The sequence below is a fragment of the Ochlerotatus camptorhynchus genome, unplaced genomic scaffold (assembly GCF_037179485.1).
Source record: "Ochlerotatus camptorhynchus isolate MF236.1 unplaced genomic scaffold, CSIRO-AGI_Acam_v1.1 ptg000734l, whole genome shotgun sequence".
Lineage (NCBI taxonomy): Eukaryota > Metazoa > Arthropoda > Insecta > Diptera > Culicidae > Ochlerotatus > Ochlerotatus camptorhynchus.
Window position 1 is genome coordinate 195,337 of NW_027041206.1, and position 6,000 is coordinate 201,336.

Genomic DNA, 6,000 nt, shown 5'->3' on the forward strand with positions numbered 1-6,000 from the left:
ATTTACTCATTCTACAAGTAAACTACGTTTTCTAGAGTTTGAGTAATTTAAACTTAAATTTGAGTCGATCTTATATGCCATGTAGTGTGGAAATCCGTTAGTTACCTAGTACTGGTCCTTTTGCACGCCAGCAGCGGGGGAACGAGCACATTTTAGTGAGAGATTCAACTTTTCACCACCTAAATATAGAGAAATCGACAATCAAAAGAGCAATTTATAAGCTTATTAATACGATTCTAAACACTTCGTGCTCAAAAAGTGTTGATGAATCAGGATCAGGGTTGCTGAAACGCAACATATTCATTACATTTTGCAAAATAATTACAGCACCTGCTTTTGTGATTGTTGCATGTTCAAACTCTGGAAGCAACGATATTTGCCCGGAGATTTGGCAACAGCATTGATGGCCAAACGTGACTAAACCCAAGACCAAACCGATAGTGCCATCGATGCTAATCTTCACCGGATATCTGAGATTGGGGAAGTCTGTTGAGGTAGTGATGGAAATCAGTAATGACTTTGGAGATATCGGAGAATTCCCATTCGTGACATATGCGTTTCCGTACTTCCTATAATGTGTGTAATGCGCTATACTATTACCTCAAAACTTCACAAGCACAGCTGCCATGCCACATACAACAATGAAACTGAAACTTCACAGCAGACGGAGGGAGTTACAACTTCATGAGTGATGTCACAACTGTGTACGAAATTTGTGCTCAAGAACACTTGAAATGATAGGGCATCTCCGCCATCATCAGGTAATCTGTAGACTCTTCAAGGAATCACCATAAATGATTTTTGAACCTACGATTTTCGAACAGATTTATCAACCAGCAGTACTAAAAGGTGGATCAGCAAACTGGATTAGGATTAGTGGATTATCTTGCAAACTGAAGCACACCTACGCAAATAAATTCCACCATCGAATAGGAGAGAATTTTCCCTAGTTCGATTTGCGAGAAAAGATCATTACAAGATTTGATTACAAAAGCTGATCCGACTTTTGGGATTGTTGGTTGAGATTTCACGACGATCCTTTCTTTTAAACAAACGGGTGTCATCGTTACCTGTCATGATACTTATAGAGATGTGACCCGATATAAGAGATATGAACGATAAAAATCAATATTATTTGTTTTTAGATGAATCCGATAAAATGGAATTCTCCGACTATAAATCAATAAATCAAACTTTAGAGTAATTTTCGACAAATTTGGAATAAATCTTGGACTTTCGTCCCCCTCGATTTCATTCACTTTTTCAGTGACAGTCAGGCATGGAAAATCATTTGCATTCATTTCACATATTCATTTACATTCATTTGCCTCTAACTTTTTTCGTCAACAGCATTCCGCAAAATGATGCATAGAACTTTTGTAGATTTTGTTATTAGCTACAAGTTATGTTCATAACTCAAATCTGTATCTCTTATGCATCACGAACTAGAGCGGGCAGAACTTGTTACTGTTTTTCAGTGAATGTAAAATACATTCACTGAAAAACAGTAGTGGCTTATGTTCGCTCTGCTTCGTCATGCATATGAGATACGGATTTAACTTGTTACCAAAAGTTGTAGCTTATAACAAAACCTTCAAAAGTTCCATACATAATTTTGTGGAATGCTGTTAAAGAAAAAAGTTAGAGGCAAATGAATGTAAATGAATGCACGAAATGAATGCAAATGATTTTCCATGCCTGGTGACAGTGTCTATAGACAGTCTAGTTATAGACCGGCCAACATGAGTTGACGTATCCAAACAAACCGTCTTATCATATGGAAAATGTTCGCAGCACATTGACAGGTCTATAAATATGAGTGTCTATAACAGTGACAGCTCGTTCGTGTGGTAGATTTGAAAACGTGCGAATTTCTAATGATTAAAGATGTAAAACAGTGTAACAAAATAAATTTTAAAATTTTCCCTTGATTACAAAAGTCTGTAAATATCTGTGAAAAAAACTAAAAAAGTCTGTAAATGTCTGTAACGAACAAAATGTCTGTGAAAAAAATAAAAGTCTGTAAATTCACAGACATGTCTGAAAATCTGGCATCTTTGATCCATTGGTACGAGTTCCTCGTTGGTGACTTCGACGTTATGTTCCTCTCCATCTCCGTACGGTGTAGGTGGCCGTAGATCGTTGGGTCGTGATTCGGGAAAAGTCCTTACACGATGACACATTTCAGCTGGCATCGTTGCACCTCTGAGCTTCGCCATCACGACATGGTATGCGTCACTCTAGGGGTTGGCATCAGCGTCTAGACACAGCTCTTTAAAACAGTTTGACTTGCTCTGCTTTATCTCTAGTTTAAGTGTGGCCCTCCTCTACGTTCCTCTCTACGTCTGCTTCTGTTCTTGCTGTCTGAACACGTCTTCTGGCTCTAAGAGCAACCGTACCAATGAGTAAATAAGGCACATTTACCAGCCTCTACCATAACGCTACTTGCGTACCGGGGGTTGCTATTCAGGTGGGGGAAACAGCAATCCGCACCTTGGGAAGTAGTGAGTTCATAAATTTAGTAACCCGGTAGCAACGCATCAGACGGTTGCTATTTTGAATAAACGTCAAAAGTTTGTTTTGCCGGTGTGGAAAACGGTAACTTAAATTATGACTCTGATAGCAACGACCGGTGTGGAGAGGAGTGATTAAGCCAAAATGGAAACGATGTGCGTAAGTAAAATAGTGCCGCAAATGGCAACGACTGGTACGGTTGCTCTAAGACAGCTAGCGCGGAGTGTGTTAAGTCCACCAGGCACCAGGACGCTGTTTATTATTTGGCTCCAGTTTCCACGGCATGGTCGTGTCACATTCTCTCACTAAAGTTTCTGTCAGTTCGTCTCGGATCGCCTGATGGTGTATATCCGTCACACACTCCATTTCATGTACACTCAAAAATATAACTAAACATTGATAGATTACAATTTATTCATTTTATGGTTATGCTACATTTATACATTGCTTCGATTAAAATTTCTCTTTAAAATTATACCAACTCCGAATAACAGTGTAAAATTCGTTCAGTGTATTGACTTTTCTGACGTTGCGTTGCCGTTCCCGTTTTTCCCGAGGAGCTCCAGGCTATACTGTACTAGTTGAAGTAAGAAGAGTGTCCACGGGGTGATCGTCATGCATCTTGCCGGCGGATAATTGCCGAATTTGAACAGGTAATTACGAGTGCTCGGATAGTTTGCTGATGTCCGTTTGATTATAGAATGGCCTAACACTTTTTCTGTTCTTTGCAGATCTTACCAATTGGTTTCCGGAAGGCAACTAGCATGTCGTGTTGGATAAGATTTGGAAGTGTGACGACTCAGAACCATTCCGAGAGCCGGTAGATACCCTTCTGCATCCAGGTAAAGTCAAATTAGCGCAGAAACAGATCTTCGATGAGTTACGAATTACAATTATAATTTTAGATAACCAACAACGATGATGATAATGAGGCGGGTCTATCGAGACGGCTAGCCCGAAATGGAACAACTAGGAGGATTTCAGATCGGGGTTTCGTCCAATAATAACGAAATCGCAATCGCAAAAGCTGATCAGGAAGGCCACGACCAAGGCCATCATTGTCCTGACTGGAACGACTTGTGTCGGAGGGCTAATCATGTTCCCCGAATTCATATCAGCCGATGCGGATCTTTACTGTTTATCTTTCAGTTGTTGAAATATAGCTTCGACTCCAACTCCAACAGAAATAAATATATTTTACATATTTGTATTGCATTTATTCACCAAACCAACAACAATCAAATAAAACTGACAGCAAGGGAAGCAACAATAAAAGCTAACACGAATAAATAAACGCTATGCATCAAAAGAATACATGCCCTTTATACATCCGCAGGTATAAACAATTTTTATACTAAGTTAGTAATCTCTCTCTCTTTATACCGATCTATGCGTCAGGCGTCAGGAGAGTTGCGATTTAGCGTAACTTTTATACTATTTAGATTTGAAATTATTTTGAGTGTATGTCACCAGCGACGAACTGCAGAAAGTGACGTCGATAATGGATTCCCAGCCATCTATGGGAAAAGTGCTGCTGGTGCCTTCGTTGGATAGCCTAACTTCCAGCTTTGCCAGAACTTCTAGCAGACTGAGCCCTCTTGCGTTTGAACATCTGCTTCCCTACTTCACTCCCCAAGCATTGAAGTGTCTTCCGATGACTAGCGGTTCACGTCTAATCTGCTCTTCGATAAGTCCATCCAGCATCTCGTGGAGCTGATCTTCTCTCTGGAAGGTGCGTGTATGCAGTTATGAAGATTCCATTAATTTTGGCGATCACGAAATCTTCGTATGAGCTCGTAACCACTTCTTATGTGGCATCTGCCAATAATTTGTGTAGCAGCCATCCCAGTTCTATATGCCACCCAGTTACCGTTATCGGGAGGGACTCGATACGGTTCCGCATTGATTGAAACTTCGTACTTTGTTTCTGTTGTCGACTGACAACAGTTATTGTGCAGTGTCGCAATGATTGAGGTTTATTTGGGTTACCTCCATTACTGTTGGCCTGGCATCACCGTTTTGTATGTTAGGCATTGGAAGCCTCCCGTCGTAGGTTCGTTTCTGTCCTCTTTTTTGCAGAGCATGTACCTCGGTAGCTTCGTGCAGCATCTTGCCATCTGACCCTTCTCTCTGCATTTTCTTCACAGATCAGTTCTGTCGGGGCCATTGCAGTTCTTCGACTGGGGACCGCCGTTTGTATGCCGCTGAACATCTTCCAGATCACAGTGCACCTTCAATGCACGTCTCAGCTCCTCTTCTGTAGTGATTTTGTCCAGTTTCCTACAATCGACCACTGTTTCCTGGGATACAGTCGCCTCTTCGCCAAGAAACTTTTCGTCGAGCTCTTGATCGAAGGATCATTCTTCAGCTCAAATAGCATCTCGGCTTTCTGGGTGCGCCTGGTTTTCACCACCTTCTCTCCTAGCTCCTTCAACTCCGGATCTTCTCGAACCTTCAGGAGGAGTCTGGCGTACGTCGTTTTGTCCTTTGATTTGACGATCAGAACATCGCCCTTACTTCGCTCCCTATGATACATGGGTTTCTCATCCTTCTGCTCTTCTTTCTTGTTCACTTCCCTTTCATTCCGTTTTATCGCGATGGTACGCCATACTTCCTCCTTGTTGCCTTCCTTGTCGTTCTTGATTTTTTTGCAACGTCTCTTCCTCTCCTGGTGTTTCCCTTTTCCTCTTCTCCGAGCGTGAATTTCGGGGTCCCTTCGGCGTTATCCTGTGCTTCAGTTGTTGCTGCCGGCAGTCTCGGCTCTAGTCCTCAGCGCATCCTGTTCACGTTCGGCAGCAATCATGGCGGTTTTGATACCCGTCACCATTTTCTTTATTGCCTTGTGGACTTTGATCTTATCCTTGACGAAGTCATGGCGTATAGTTATCCTCCTCCTGACCTCCATTATTTTGGTCTTCCCAAGCTGCAGTCCTTCTTGGGGTGTGCTACTGTTGGATTTCGGTGTGAACATCTGGCTTTGAATAAGACCTAGCTCTCCTTGGAGTCCTTGCTGTTCATATTGGGGCTTACTGCTGCTGGTGGAACTCGCTGTGGCCATCAGGTTTAACACTGGTGATCTCTGCAACATCCCGCACCTTGCGAACACGTTCACTCCTCTGTTTTCACTGTATCGCGTCTTGCCACCGTCCTTCATATTTGTTTGCACGGCGAATGAGAACTACTCAAATTTGAGTTTAGTTCACTCAGAATCGCCAAAAGTGCAGGACCTCAGCGATGAGTTAATTTGCCGCATGTTTTCCCAGGTTTTTCCAGGATTTTCCAGGGGAAAATTCCCAAATTTGAAAAAGTAAAGATTGGATTCACTCAGTCTATTGGTACTACTCCGAGACTGAATAAAATTTTCGTCAATTTCCTCATTTTCCGGCAGATTTTTTAGGTTTTCCACAGGAAACCATGGGACAAATTTTACTCATCGCTGAGTTCCTGCACTTTTGGCGATTATGAGTGAACTAAACTCAAATTTGA

General features: G+C 41.9%; 1 long non-coding RNA gene across 1 annotated transcript; it reads left to right on the forward strand.

Annotated features, from left to right (window-relative positions):
• Positions 1-3,073: 3,073 nt before the first annotated feature.
• LOC135714813 (uncharacterized) lies at positions 3,074-3,627 on the forward strand. The gene is made up of 3 exons (XR_010518894.1): positions 3,074-3,167; positions 3,246-3,356; positions 3,420-3,627. It is a non-coding gene; the product is annotated as an uncharacterized LOC135714813 (long non-coding RNA).
• Positions 3,628-6,000: the final 2,373 nt, after the last annotated feature.